The following is a 14,837-nucleotide window of genomic DNA, read 5'->3' on the forward strand; positions in this document are numbered from 1 at the left end:
CTTATAGCCGGCGCCGCGACCCGCGTGACCCGCAGCGCCTCGCCCCGGCTCCGGAGCCCCGCCCCCGGGGTGGTGCAGCCCACGCCTGCCCGGCGTGCCCAATCGGGTGAGCCCTTCGGCGGCGCTCATTGGCCAGACCCGCGCCCGCGGCCACGCCCCCGGCGGGGAGCTTGTCCACGTGGGGAGGGCCGACCCCCTTTCTGCAGCCTCGCCCTAGCGTCCGTGTAGCGTCTCGCCGCTCGGGTTAGTTACTGGTGGAGGCCGTAGGGGACCCTAGCTGTGCCGCCAGAGGTCGTCGGGCCGACTTATAGGGGCGGCGACCAAGGTCATTCCTAGTTTCCCTTTTGCGGGCCCCATTTCATATTGCTGACCGCTTCTCAAGCCTTCTTTTTAGCTTACTTAATGACCTGCCGCGTCCAGAGGCCACACCTGGCCGAGTTCCCTCCCTCCCGTCCAGTGACGCTGCGGGGGAGCTCGAGCCCTCTGGCTCTGGATCCAGTCTTGGCACGTTGTCGCACCTGTGACTTGCCCTTGGCCAGACAGGCACTGGGGGGGGAGGGGGGGAAAGCTCACGTGGTCGCTTTGCTCCCGCAGTCATGCACTTGGGAGAAAACGGAAAGAGTGAAGAGTCACGAGAACCAGGTTGTCTCCCGGATTATAGCGCAGAGCCTCAGGAAGGCTGTGGGTCATTAATTTCCCTGTAGTGGACCTGTGTTTTCTGCGTGGCGGCTGTGGCGCTGGGAGGAAGGACAGTGCTTCAGATTCAAATCCTGACTTCTACTTGCTGCAGTGTGTCACCTTGAGCAAATTCCAGATCTTTCAGACTGCATCGTCACGAATGTAAAACGTTAACAGTCAGTACCTACCTTGTGGCAGGATTTAAATGAGTTAACGTGGGCGAATGAGACCAGAGCTGTGTAGGCACCGAACTCTAATTTCCGGTTTGGTCTTAATGTAAAAATGCCTGTTTTAGGATGTAGGAAAGGATAAAAGGGCATGTTCTCTTTGCATCCCGAAGCTTTCCTATTCTTTTGACATAAAAATTGATTTCTGGTCTCCTACAGGGTATATAATGTAGTTTTGACATTAATAAGATTTGCTGTGCACATTTGAGGGCATTCTGTTGTGCAGCTTAAGATCAAAAGTAATCATGCCTGGAGATTAAAGTCGTGGTTTCTTGTCAGGGTTGTAGTGAGATTGAAGAATTTCACCAGAAATACTTAACAGGCTTAGAATGTTCTGGAGCCCTCCCCACCTTTTTGCCATCTCTAGCAGCAGGGCACTGAATAGCCGAAACAAAGATGCTGTAAATCATTGCTATGTCTGGGACATCTATGGAGGCTTGAACTACATGTGAGTATCCTCTGACCTACCTCGAACATCTGATGGAGTTCTATGAGTAACAAAGTTACAGAGTTACAAAGCTCTTGGTCCCAAGGTCATGTCTGAAAAAGAAAATTGCATGTCCGGGTGCAATGACCCTACAATGCAATTCTGATGTAATTCTGGCACCTTAAAATGTACTCCTCCCTCAACCTTCAGTTCATTTCAAGGTTATAAAAAAAATTGAATAAAAGGACTGATCTGTTAAAGGTGCTTAGTGTTCTGCCATTTAAAACAATAATTTGGGGGGGGGGGGTGTGAAGTAGGTGAAGGGGATTAATAGTACACTTATGATGAGCCCTGAGTAAATGTGTTAAATTGTTGAATCATCATACACCTGAAGCTAATGTAACACTGTATGTCAATTGTACTTGAATTTAAAAAATAAATAATAGAAATTTAAAACAATTTTCAAAGCAGTTATTTGTAAGGGAATTGTTTCACAGTATGTGTTTTTGTTTTGGGGTTTTTTTGTTGTTGTTGTTTTGTTTTCATTTTGTCCATGGGTGTACTTTTGCTCATCTGTGGTATTTAGCCCTTCAAGTTGGCAAATACTTGCTAGACAACCTCTTTGCGGGGGGGTGGGGGGGGGGCAGCCAGAGTGAGTGAGCACAGTCCAGGCCTTTTGGGATGGGCTTGCAGAGAATGGTAGAGCCCTGGGGCAGAGACTCAGAGAATTCGTCATTACAGATGAATTCTGCCAACATCTTTAAGCTGGTCCTATCCTCCTTCCTTAGGACAACAGAGTGCCTCTGCCAACCAGACTATAAGAAGAGAGAGATGGGAGATTAGGGTGGGTCCTGGCCACCTCACCAGGGGAGAGAGCATCAGTGGAGTACGGCCCTTAGAGACCTGGACTTGTCTTGGTCCTGATAATCTTCATCCTCCCATAGGGGAGAAGAGGTAAGGCTCTGCCTATGAGAGAAGTTACAGTGCCTTGATAATGGAAAGAGGAGGTAAGAGGATCGCCAGTTGACACACAAATGGCACTGGTTCTGACCTTATCGCTGGACGTGGGAAAGAGGGCAGAGAGCATTTGGTCTAGTGGTTAAACAGACTGTAAAGCCATACTATTTGCTCTGCTCTTCACTAGTCCTGTGACTAGGCAAATTAATTCTCTGCCTTCATCATCTGTAAAGGGGAGATGTTGAGAGTCCCTACTGTTACAGGGCCATTATGAGGCCTCAAGTTATGTAGAGCCCTTCTAAAGTTCTCGCACATGGATGGTCCTCTCTCCGCATTCATGTTCTTCTTAAACTAGCTGAAGGCCTGGTGTGTGTGCGTGTGTGTGTGTGTGTGTGTGTGTGTGTGTGTGAGAGAGAGAGAGAGAGAGAGGTGTCAGAGCTGCCATCTGGGCCAAGCTTTTTCACACTTCTCCCACTGCTCAAAGAAAATGAGGGGCCACAAAAACCTGGGACCTTCTGCCACAGGGGGAGGGGCAGTGTGTAGCAGAGGACACATCGTGGGCTCACTGGCCTGGTGGTGGGAGGCCTGGGCCTGGCCCTGGCCCTGGCCCTGACTGCCCACAGGATCTTTGGTAGATCAGAGTTACTCCCACTAAGCTCACAAACCCAAGGGTCCCCCACCCATCCTCATCCTCAAAGAGCACAAAGCAATACAACCTACCACATGCTGCTAAACACCAACCTGGGCACTGCAGGTTTGGAGTTTTCTTGGAGGTGTTTCCATCTCTCACTCACTTGGTGGAGGCTAAGCTTTTGAGATCTGGGAAAGCAGACCCACCACCCCCTGCAGGCCTGCAGAAGTGGGACAAGAGGAGGACGCGACATCACTTCTGCACTTTCAGAGCCCGAGAGACTTGCAGTCAAGGAAATGTCTCTGAGGTCATTGTTCAATGAGCATGAAGTAAGCATCCCGGAAATAGTCTGCTTGGAGGGGACTAACTGCAGTGGAATGGGAACATTGTGGAACAAGACCAGGTTCAAAGGCAATTTCAGAGGCTGTCCATTAGGATTTGGATGGAGCAGGGAAAAGAAGGCAGGAGCCTTTGAATAAATGGAAACTGCCTCCGCTCTACCCACAACTCCCTCCCACTTGGTTATGCTTACACATGAATGAGGTAGGAATTGCTGTGATTGCGACTGATGGTTTACAACTTGCCAAGCACTGTTTCAGGTGCTCTGTATCCTATCATGCGACACTCTCAATAAACTTTAGGTTGATGCACCTTGTTTTGCAGGCTGAGAAACTGAGGCCCAGAGAATGAAGCAACAGTTAAATGACCGAAACACTTAACAAACTTCAAGTCCGTAGGTGCCTTTTCTCCTGCTGTCAGTAAGTGCAGAGGCAACTATGATGCCCTAGGGTGTTAACTGTTGTTTGCACTTAACACATTTACTTCCCCCCTTCTTTCTTTCTTATTTTTATTCACTCTGTTGCTTTTACAGCCAGCATGTTAAGCTTCCTCAAACCCTGTTGGAATAGAAAGGGCATATCTAGGAGAGCTGACTCCAAGATTGTCCCCAGTTTCTCCAGCACAAGAAGAGGCAGGAAGTCAGGGGCACATGGTCTCTCCAAAAATAAAGTTGATAAAGTAGCCTGACCATGTCTCAGAGTTCCTGAAAAATCTGTTCTCTTGAGACTTCTCAAGAAAGGAAGTCTGTCTTCCACACACCTGTAGTCAATTCCTATAGGCAATAGGTTCAGAATTAATTAATAATAAATAATAAGGACCACACATCACCATCACCACCTCCACTTTCCTACCTGCTGTGGATGTGGCTGGCCTCTGCCTTCAAACATTTCCTCACTTCCCATCAAATAGGACCGGGCACCAAGTATCCACAGCTCTGCCCTCACCAGGTCCAGGAAAAGTTCCAGACAAAGAGGGAATGTATGGGGAGGGTGCTTTCAAGCACCCAGAAAGCCAAGCTCTGATGTGGAGACACTGGTTGAGACTGGTCTCAGGCCAGTGTCCCATAGCAATAAAGAGCTGGATTTTGGTTGCATCAGGCAAATGGGTCAGTCCATTCCTCTGCCCACCCAAGGAGTGGGGGACAGGGCCACCCACTCCACACTTTATGTGGTTCCTCCCTGACTGCTCATCGCCTGGTCTCTTTCCTTTGGTTTTAAGTTCACATGTTTGGGCGTGATGTGGCTTAGGACCCAGACAGGGGGCAGAAGGACAGTTCTTAGAGTTTGAAATGGTCCTGAAGTCTCTGGTTTTCCCTTGAGCCAGCTTTAGGACAGCCCGGTGTTTTTGAACACTTGTTCAGAAAGACCTCTCTGGAGACCTAAACTGGGTCTCCCATTGTCTCCAAGGCCCACATTTCTCAGCTCTTACCCAGGAAGCAAGGAGGAAGGGCAACTTGCTGGAAACTTAGGAACTGTGTACAATGAAGATCCTGTGGCAGACAGGGAGGGGTGGGAGGGGAAGGTCAGCTCACTGCCACCACACCCCAGGACATGTGGTTTTAGGCTAAGAAAGTGAGTGGGCAGCAGGACGTGAGTCATTCACACAGCCATCCCAAGGACAAGGTAGAGGGGAAGGGCTTTAGGCACTGCATTCCTCCCCCTAGCTCTTCATTTATTCATTCACTCAACAAATAGTCTGCTATAGATCTGGCAGATCAGCGAGCTTGAACAGCCCATGCCTTCACAAAACACAAACTCCTTAGATCTAGAACTTCATGCCGAGGCCCGGCCATGAATGTAACAGCCAAGGAAGCAAAGTCAACCTTCTACTCCCCGCCCCCCCGCCCCCACCACGCACACCTCCCACTACTGTACTCTCATGGTTTATTTTCCAGTACACCCTTATTATCGTTCATTCTCTCACCAAACATTTCCAGAGTACAAGAGAGTGCCAGGCCACTCATCCCAGAGTCTACCCCACACGGCATAGCCTCCTGCTCTCCATAGGCTCCCTGCTCAGCTGGCCCAGAGCCCCCTCAGTCTTCTGATTGCCTCAGCAAGAGAAAGCTCTCCAAGAACTCCACAGGGCCCCATGGGTAAAGCTGGAGGAAAAAGCTGTCTGACTTGGGGGAGAGATCAGAGCCTGGGCAGGCCCAGAAGTTCAGGTGTTTGGAGCCTCAAAGTGGGACTTTAGCTGTTGGAAGCGGCTTCATGGGACACTGAGGTTCTGAGCAGAACCCAGTTTCTTCATTTTCAGTGGGCAAATCCTTTTCTAATGATGGGCACCTTCTTGCCCTCTGCCCAGAGCCTGGCTCCTTAAAGTGTGGTCTGCAGGGGCGCCTGGGTGGCTCAGTTGGTTGAGCATCTGACTTCAGCTCAGGTCATGATCTCGCAGTTTGTGAGTTCGAGCCCCGCGTCAGGCTCTGTGCTGACAACTCAGAGCCTGGAGCCTGCTTCCGAGTCTGTGTCTCCATCTCTCTCTGCCTCTCCCTTGTTCATTCTCTGCCTCTCTCTGTGTCAAAAATAAATAAACTTAAAAAATAATAATAATAATTAAAAAAAATAAAGTGTGGTCTGCAGACTAGGAGCAAAGGGGAAGATGCATGGTCTCAGGCCCCACCCAGACCTACTGAATCAGAATCTGCATTTTAACAAGGTCACCATGTGATTCATATGTACATTACAGCTTGAGAAGCAATTACGGGAAGAATAATGATTCTTGTTACCTGGTAAGTTTAGAAACAGTATGTTAACACATTCTTTTTCAGTTGGATATTCAAAGGCCACCCCTTTTTTCTATATTAAGTCCTACTTTCCTGAGCATGCGCTCCTACCGCTTCAGCTGAGCAGTCCGTTCAGCACACAGGCTCTGAGGTCAGACTATCTGAAATTAGAATCCTGGCTCTACCATTTCCCTGCGATGACCTTGGGCAAATCACTTCACTTCTCTGTGCCTCACGTTTCTCCTCTGTAAAGTGGAGACAATAGGGTTGTTATGGGATCAAATAACTAAAGTGTTTGCATGGCACCCTGCATTTAGCAAGCACGCAATACATTTGGATACTAATTGGATTTGGGTGTCCCCAAATTTCCGACACACATTTGCTGTCTTTTAGGATGAAATGCTTCTGGAGTTGATGGTCTCATCTATTATGCACAGATTCTTTCCCATTTTCCAAAAGTGACTTTATTTCCTGAGGGCAATTTCCTGTTACCCCAAAATACATCCATTTCGGGACTGTCCATTTAATTTATTCCATACTTGCCATCTGCAGGGAACTGAACTTTTTTTTTCCATGTTTTTTTTTTTATTTCCAGTATAATTAACATACAGTGTTATATTAGTGTCAGGTGTACAATATAGCAGTCCAACAATTCTATACATCACTCAGTGCTCATCATAAGTGTACTCTTAATCCCCTTCAGCTGTTTCACCCAATCCCCACCCACCTCCCCTCTAGTAACCACCAGTTTGTTCTCTATAGTTAAGAGTGGGGCACCTGGCCAGCTCAGTTGGTTAAGTGTTCCGCTCTTGATTTCAGCCCAGGTCATAATCTCATGATCTGAACTACTTGGGATTCTCCCTAGCCCCCCTCCCCAGTTCATGTTCTCTCTCTCTCTCTCTCTCTCTCTCTCTCTCTCTCTCTCTCTCTCAAAATAAATAAATCAACATTAAAAAAAAAATACTGTCTTGTGGGGCACCTGGGTGGCTCAGTTGGTTAAGTGTCCAGCTGTAGCTCAGGTCATGATCTGATGGTTCGTGGGTTCAAGTCCCAGATTGGGCTCTGTGCTGACACCAGTTTGCATTCCCACCCACAGTGCACAAGGTTCCTTTTTCTCCACATCTTTGCCAACACTTGTTGTTTCTTGTGTTTTTTATTTTAGCCATTCTGACAAGTGTGAGGTGATATCTCATTGTGGTCTTAATTTGTATTTCCCTGATGATGAGTGACATGGAGCATCTTTTCATGTGTCTGTTGGCCATCTGTGTGTCTTCTTTGGAGAAATGTCTGTTCATGTCTTTTGCCCTTTTTTAATTGGATCATTTGATTTTTTGGTATTGAGTTGTATAAGTTTTTATATTTTGGATACTAACTGCAGGAAATTGAACTCTCCTGGGGGGAATTGAACTTTTTTGCGGGGGAGTTTTTAAGATTTTTTAAGATTTTACTTTTAAGTGATCTGTATAGTTAACGTGGGGCTCAAACTCACAACTCTGAGATCAGGAGTTGCACAGTCCCCAAACTGAGCCAGCCAGATGCCCTGGGAATCGAACTTTTTTTTTTTTTTTTTTTTTTTTAGTTAGTTAATATACAGAGCAATATTGGTTTCAGAAGTAGAACTCAGTGATTTATCATTACATACAAAACCCAGTGCTCATCACAACAGGTGCCCTTCGTAACACCCATCAACCATCTAGCCCACCCCCCACCCATCTCCCTCCATCAACCCTCAGTTTGTTCTCTACCATTGAGAGTCTCTTGTGGTGGGAATTTAATTTTTTACCTGTGACCTTGGATAATGCCCCAACCATGATTTACAAAAACTTCAAATTTGTATGTAGGGCTCTTACCCTCCTGGGTAAGCCTGCCCCGAGGAAGGGGGGGGGGGGGGGGAGAAGTGGGGGCGTGGGAGTTATAGGGTAATATAGGATCTAGCCAGTTTTCACAGGAATGGTGCATGCGCTGCCCAGCCTCCTTAGTCGGATTTTCAGGATGGTACCAGATTCCTGAAAGAAAAGGCTCAGAAGGGAGGAGGGAGATTTTCGGAAGAGAGAAGGTTTACTTTAAAATCAAGCTTCACTGAAGCATTAGTGCAGCCATTTTTATTTTAGTTCAGCTTTATGCTTTTAGGAGGGTTCATAGGCAGAGCAAGTATCATTACCCTATCTTACAGGGATATGAAAGACCAAGAGCCCACAGCCAGATAGTAAGTAGGAGAGTAGGGCTGGAACACGGCAAGGTGGGCCCTGGCAGGCATTCAATGAATGAATAACTCAAAGGCCAATGTTCTTCCCTCTAGATTTAAACCAGAGAAGCTGTTTACAGGAGTGAGGCTTTCAGGCAGATAAGGGAGAGAAGAAAAAGAGAGTTACTTCACTTTCTAGGATGACCTCAATTAGAAAATATTTTATTCCATTGTCCCCATAAAAATTCATATTTGTCAGCCTTATGTTCTGACTAGTTCATAAAGTGTGGTCACTGAAACTATCAATCTGAACAATATGCACTCCTATTAAAAACCACACCATACAAAAACAAAAACAAAAACAAACAAAAAACACACCATGCAGATACTAAAAAAGAAAACCCAGGCCCAAAATGGAGTCACTTATGCTAAGCCAAGTCACCAAACTGGGGCTTAATCCTTAACCTAATGGCATTTATAACTTTCCCCAGAAATGTAGTCTTAACCAGTTAGTCAGGAATTTTCTGGTAAGCGCCAATGAGGTCATCTGTCACATGGGCCCTCTCTATCCCCCAAAGGAAGATGAGGTAATCCACCTAATAAGACCCTTGCTCTTACCCCAAGGGAAGATGACCTTGCTTCACAATATCCTTTCTTTTCTTTTGCTAATTGTTCCACACACCCTCACCCCAACACACATCCTTCCACCCTGTTTCTGCCTATAAAATCCTTCTATAGTAAAACCTTGGATTGGGAGTAACTTGTTCTGCGAGTGTTCCACAAGACAAGCAAACATTTCTAATAAATTTTAACTTGATAAATGAGCAATGTCTTGCAGTTCGTGATGCGGAACGTCACATGAACACAACTGAGCCAATGGTTCTTGACATTCCCTCTGATATACAAGTGCTTTAGATTACAAGCATATTTCTGGAATGATTTATATTCACAAACCAAGGCCTTACTGTATTTTGTGCAGCTCCTTGGAGCTCTTTTCTATTTGCTAAATGTGATGCAGCCCAACTCATGAATTGTTGAACAAAGCCAGTTTGATCTTTACATTTATTTGGATGAAATTTTTAATGTTTATTTAGTGAGAAAGAGAGCACAAGTGGGGGAGGGGCAGAGAGAGAGAGAGAGAGAGAGAGGAAGAGAGAGAATCCCAAGCAGGCTCCACACTGTTAGTGCAGAGCCCAATGCTGGGATGGAACCACGAACTGTGAGATCATGACCCTGAGCTGAAATCAAGAGTCAGATGCTTAACTGACTGAGCCACCTAGCACCCCAGGTGAATATTTTTTTAAGTTTATTTATTTTTTTAGTAATCTCTACACCCAATATGGGGCTCAAACTCACAACCTCACAACCCCGAGATCAGAGATCAAGAATTGCATGCTCTTCTGACTGAACCAGCCAGGCACCCCAACTATGGGAGGGGTGATATGAATTTTGTGGGTTTTTTAACATTTTTATTTATTCATTTATTTACTTATTTATTTTGTGTTTATTTATTTTGGGGAAGGGGGGAGGGGCAGAGAGAGGGGGAACAGAGGATCCGAAGCGAGCTCTGTATGGCAGGTGCCCCTGAATTTTGTTTTTTAACACAGAAGACTATCAAGTTAAAAGTGCCCCTCCTAGGGGCACCCAGGCGGCTCAGTCAGTTGAGTGTCTGACTTCAGTTCAGGTCAGGATCTCGTGGTTCATGAGTTTGAGCCCTGCGTTGGGCTCACTGCTCTCATCATGGAACCTGCTTCAGATCCTCTGTCCCCTTCTCTCTCTGCCCCTCCCCCAGTTGCGTGCGCACTTTCTCTCGCTCTCTCTCAAAAATAAATAAAACATTTTTTTAAAAAGTGCCCCTCTTAGGACCCCAATTTTCTAATCTAACCCTCAAAATAACTACTATTACCAGTTCCTTCTGAATTCAAGTTGGATACATTAAATATGTACAGCTTTTTGTAGGTCAGTCATACTTCAATAAAGTCATTTTTTTTAAAAACATTCCTGGAGTGCCTGGGTGGCTCAGTGGGTTAAACGTCCAGCTTCCGCCCAGGTCATGATCTCATGGTTCGTGAGTTTGAGCCCCGCATCGGGTTGTCCGCTGTCAGCACAGAACCTGCTTCAGATCCTCTGTCCCCTCTCTCTCTGCCCCTTCCCTACTCACACACTCTGTCTTTCTCAAAAATAATAAAAATTTTTTTAATTCCTTGTGATACACACAAACATGTAAGATATTTATATTTTTCTATAATATATAATATACATCATTTTTCTTCTTTTAATCAAATAAAATACTACCATGCACAAATATACAACTTGTTCTTTTCACTTAACATTGTCTTAGATACCTTTGCATGTCATTTTGCTTCTTTTAATATCTTTTATTTATTTTTATAATTAACTTGTTTTTTTTTTAATTTTTTAATGTTTATTTAGTTTTGAGACAGAGAGAGACAAAGCATGAACAGGGGAGGGGCAGAGAGAGAGGGAGATACAGAATCCGAAGTAGGCTCCAGGCTCTGAGCTATCAGCACAGAGCCCGACATGGGGCTCGAACTCACAGACCGTGAGATCATGACCTGAGCCGAAGTCGGCCGCTTAACCGACTGAGCCACCCAGGCGCCCCAACTTATTTGTTTTTGAGAGAGAGAGAAAGCAGGGAAGGGGCAGAGAGAGAGAATCCCAAGCAGGCTCTGCACTGTCAGCGCAGAGCCCAATGCAAGGCTCGAACTCACAAACCATGAGATCATGACCTGAGACTAAGTCGGATGCTCAACCAATTGAGCCACCGAGGTGCCCTCTTTTAATATCTTTTAATATGTGTGTCTTAGTGTGGGTAGAATAAGCTGAGTCATAGGCTATGTGAATGTTTTCTTTTTTTCTTTCTTTTTTTTTTTTTAAAGAGACAGAAGTTTATTGAATACAGATACAGTGCAAGAGAGCAGCGGGCAGGACAACAGAGGAGAGGCTGTCTGCCTTCATTTTCTATGATGTTGCCAAACTATACCAGGTATATGCCCAACCCAGCATATAAGAGAACATGCCAGTTTCAAGGCTCAGGATGTTTTAAATCTCCTTCAGATGACACGTCCCCAGATCACTATCAACACAACCTCCCTCTTAATGCTCAGTCAGAATGAAACCTTTCGATTCAGCCCCAGCAATGGGCTTTTCCCCCTTCCACTTTAGCCCCCCTCCTTTGGGCATCAGCCTCTTTCCCTTCACACCATCCCTCCCAGCTGAGATCTGTCTGTCTTTCCAGCCTGCACTCTCCAGAACAGTTCCCCCCACAGCCCAGCAGGGAGCAAGCCCCTCCTTCCCCTCGGGGTGTGTGTTTGCTTTTCTGGTGAGGTCATCCCCACAGCCACCTCCTTGCTTGTTGATGCTTCTACCTCCAACCAGGGCCTGCTGGCTTGGTGGTTGTCTTGTGCTCGGCGTAGGTGACCAGACTCTGAAGGGACGCAGACTTTGCCGCTAAAAGCTTTCAATCTGTAGTCACTCACCATTTCAGCAAAGGCTGGCTGGGAGCTTGCGGCCAAGAATTCTGATGATTAACCCAGTCCTCGCCCCCTCTTCCTCGTGGTTACCCCACTTTCACTTCCCGTCTGCCTGCTGGTGCCTACGCACCTAAAACAGGGGCCAGAGGCTTCACTACTCTGTGCAGCCCTCTGGATGGCATCCAGCTACGAGGTCTGCCAGGGCCCTGTGCTAGAGAAAAGAGAGGGAATCCATGGCAGAAGGGGAAAGGGTAACTGCTGGTGCTTTGGGTCCCAGTCCCGAGGGAAGAACCCCCTCACCATCCCTAGAGAGTGTCCAGTCTGGCCCCACCGACTTCTGTCTGCTGCCTAACCACAAGAATGTGGACCATGGACAGCGGAGGGGTCCCAGGACCTGGCACAAGATTGAGGGACAAGGACATGCAGACGTTGCGAAATCCAAGATGAGCATCTCTGTCTACCTCCTCCACCTCTCCTGGGTCCTGTCTTCATTCTAGCCTTTCCCCTTGAGGGACTCAGTACCGTTCTCACTTCTATCTCCTTCCTTCTTCTTCTTTTTTCTTTTTTAAGTTTACTTATTTATTTTGAGACAGAGAGAGAGAGCACAGGCATGAGTGGGGGAGGGGCAGAGAGCGAGGGAGAGAGAAAGTCCCGAGCAGGCTCCATCCTGTCAGTGCAGAGCCCGACTCAGGGCTTGAACTCACAAACCGCAAGATCATGACCTAAGCCGAAATCAAGAATCAGAGGCCTAACCAACTGATCTACCCAGGCACCCCACCTCTGTCACCTCTGTCTCCTAGATTTCCTTTTGCTCCTACGGTGACTTCTATCTGCTACATACTCCTTGACATAATGGTTTACACCTGCTACCTTCCTCTCCACCAGGTCTCCTTGACCCTGAAATAGGTCACCCCCTTCTCCACAGCAGCAGAAATCCCTGTCACCTCCTAGCTTCAACCTCCCGGCTTTTTTCTGCTCTGTGCTTCCTGAAGCTCCCACTGCGGATATTACTAACAGACCTCGATCTTCGCTTGTCTTCTCTGCCCACACCTGTGTACTCCCCACCTCTCCAATTCCACGTTAGTCTCCTTCTCTGGTTTCTCTTCCGCCACTCTCCCCGCCCTGCCCCACCTCATCTCCCTCAGGAGTCCCATCTAATCCACTGCAGCCCTAAATCACCACCTCCATCTCCTGGTCCTAAATGCCAGCTGCATATTTCTTTCATCAAATGTAACACATTTAAACCAAAATTTCTGTCAGCTTCTCACACCCCACCCCAAGCAGCTGCCTTCTTGTGACTTCCCTCTCAGTGACTAGAGCAGCATCTCTAAGATGCTCTGAAGCTTGAAGCCTGGCACCCTTTGGATCCTTCAACTCCCACTCTGCACCAGTATTTACATCTTCAACATTACTCCCCAGTTCAGCTCCCACCCACATTACCTTTCCTGGATCGTCTTGTGCCTTCATCATCACTGCCCTGTGCAAACACCTCAGAGGTCCCGTGCTGCCTGAGCACCTTCTCCAGGCTGACTCCCCTGGCCTGTCCCCATCTGGGAGCATCCTTATCTCATCTCCATCGAGACCTCTCTCTTCCAACAAGTTGCCCCTGGCTTCTACACACCCTTTTCTTATGACCTCCGTGGGAAAAGATCTCTTCTGTAGACACAGCTCCAAAATACAGGTGTCTGCCCCACACATTGGGTCTGGCAGGCTCAGCCTCTTGGCCTGTGTATTTGTCTTGTTTTCCCAGCAATATCAGAAGCTCCCAGAACATCTTTGTATTTCTTTGTGCCTTCTAGGATGGGGTTGGTAAATTCATAAGCTCAGGGGGGAGACTAAGAAGGCAAATATATGAGGTAGAGAGGGAGAAAAGGGGGAGTATAACATAAAAGAGAGTGGGAGGGCCTGAGTTGGCCAAAGAAAACCCATATGCAGGGTAAAAAGACCTGTGGGTCACCAGTTTGAGATCCTCAACCAGGTGCCTTGTCCTGGCCACTCTTCGATGAATACTTCTTTTTGGTTTGTTTGTTTGTTTGTTTGTTTGTTCTGAGAGAGAGAGAGAACACGCATACATGCACACAAGTGGGGGAGGGGCAGAGAAAGAGGGAGAGAGAGAATCCCAAGCGGCTCCACACCCAGCACAGAGCCCTACGTGGGGCTCGATCTCACAACCGTGAGATCAGAACCTGAGCTGAAATCAAGAGTCAGACATTTAACAGTCTGAGCCCCCAGGCACCCCATTCTACAAATACTTCTTTTTTTAAACTTTTTTAAATGTTTATTTGTTTTTGAGAGAGAGAGAATGCAAGCAGGGGAGGGGCAGAGAGGGAGACACAGAATCTGAAGCAGGCTCCAGGCCCTGAGCTGTCAGCACAGAGCCTGACGCGGGGCTCGAACTTCCATACCACAAGATCATGAGCTGAGCCAAAGTCCCGCGCCTAGCAGACGGATCCAATCCCCCAGGTGCTCCGTTCCATGACTACTTTGTGGTTGATTCCCCAACGGCAGCAGTGGGTCCCTCAGTGTCTGGCAAGCGAACAGGGTGACCTGATTTCCTTGGCCTGGAGTAGAAGGAGCAACGGGCCCCAGCAGCCCTAGGGTGTCACCTCTCTTCTCACCCACCCAGCTGTCCTGCACTTGCTGTCAGGTGCTGTCACTTGGCTCTAGCTTCCTGTGAGGTCTAACCTGCAGCGGCTTTTCTCACTCCCATACTAAAGAAAAAGCGGGCCTGCCCTCCCTGCTCATGACCCAATCAATGCCCACCAGACCAGCTGTACCCAGGGAGGCCCACCGGGCAGCATCTTTATCATCTGAAGCATTTGCTGAGCCTCATTTGCCTGCCTCCTTAGGTGGTGGAAGGACACAGGGCTGATAAGGGGTGGGGGTAGGGGTGGAGACAGAAGGACCAGGAGCAGAGGGCAAAGACTGGGAGAAAGAAGCAGTGGAGGAAACATCCGGAGCATGCAGAGACCCCATTTTGACAACTCCTAGGGCTTGCCTCTCATACCTGCTGCCCCTTCCTCTCTCAGCCTTCTAAGACCAGCTGCTCACCCCTATTCCCAGCCTCCAGCCTCACTCAACTTCCAAGCAGACTTTAGGCCAGAAGAATCAGCTAAACCATTACTTTTAGGAAGTCTTTCACCTGCTCTCACTGCCTGCAGGACAAAATGCAGCCGG

The 14,837-nt window shown here is 47.6% G+C and overlaps 1 long non-coding RNA gene across 3 annotated transcripts in view; it reads left to right on the forward strand.

The window, feature by feature from the left end:
* The first annotated feature begins 13 nt into the window (after positions 1-13).
* LOC109264616 (uncharacterized) overlaps positions 14-14,837 on the forward strand; it is a 31,779-nt gene continuing 16,955 nt past the window's right edge. The window contains exons 1-4 of one of the 3 annotated variants that reach the window (XR_008418006.1): positions 14-106; positions 2,121-2,286; positions 3,191-3,463; positions 3,584-3,678. This is a non-coding gene — a long non-coding RNA (uncharacterized LOC109264616). Of the gene's footprint in view, positions 107-2,120; positions 2,287-3,190; positions 3,679-14,837 lie in introns of all 3 variants that reach the window. The other 2 variants (XR_002078809.2, XR_002078808.2) reach the window with 2 other exon arrangements.

The sequence above is a fragment of the Panthera pardus genome, unplaced genomic scaffold, assembly GCF_024362965.1.
Source record: "Panthera pardus isolate Hobbes unplaced genomic scaffold, ASM2436296v1 HiC_scaffold_26, whole genome shotgun sequence".
NCBI classification, from domain to species: domain Eukaryota; kingdom Metazoa; phylum Chordata; class Mammalia; order Carnivora; family Felidae; genus Panthera; species Panthera pardus.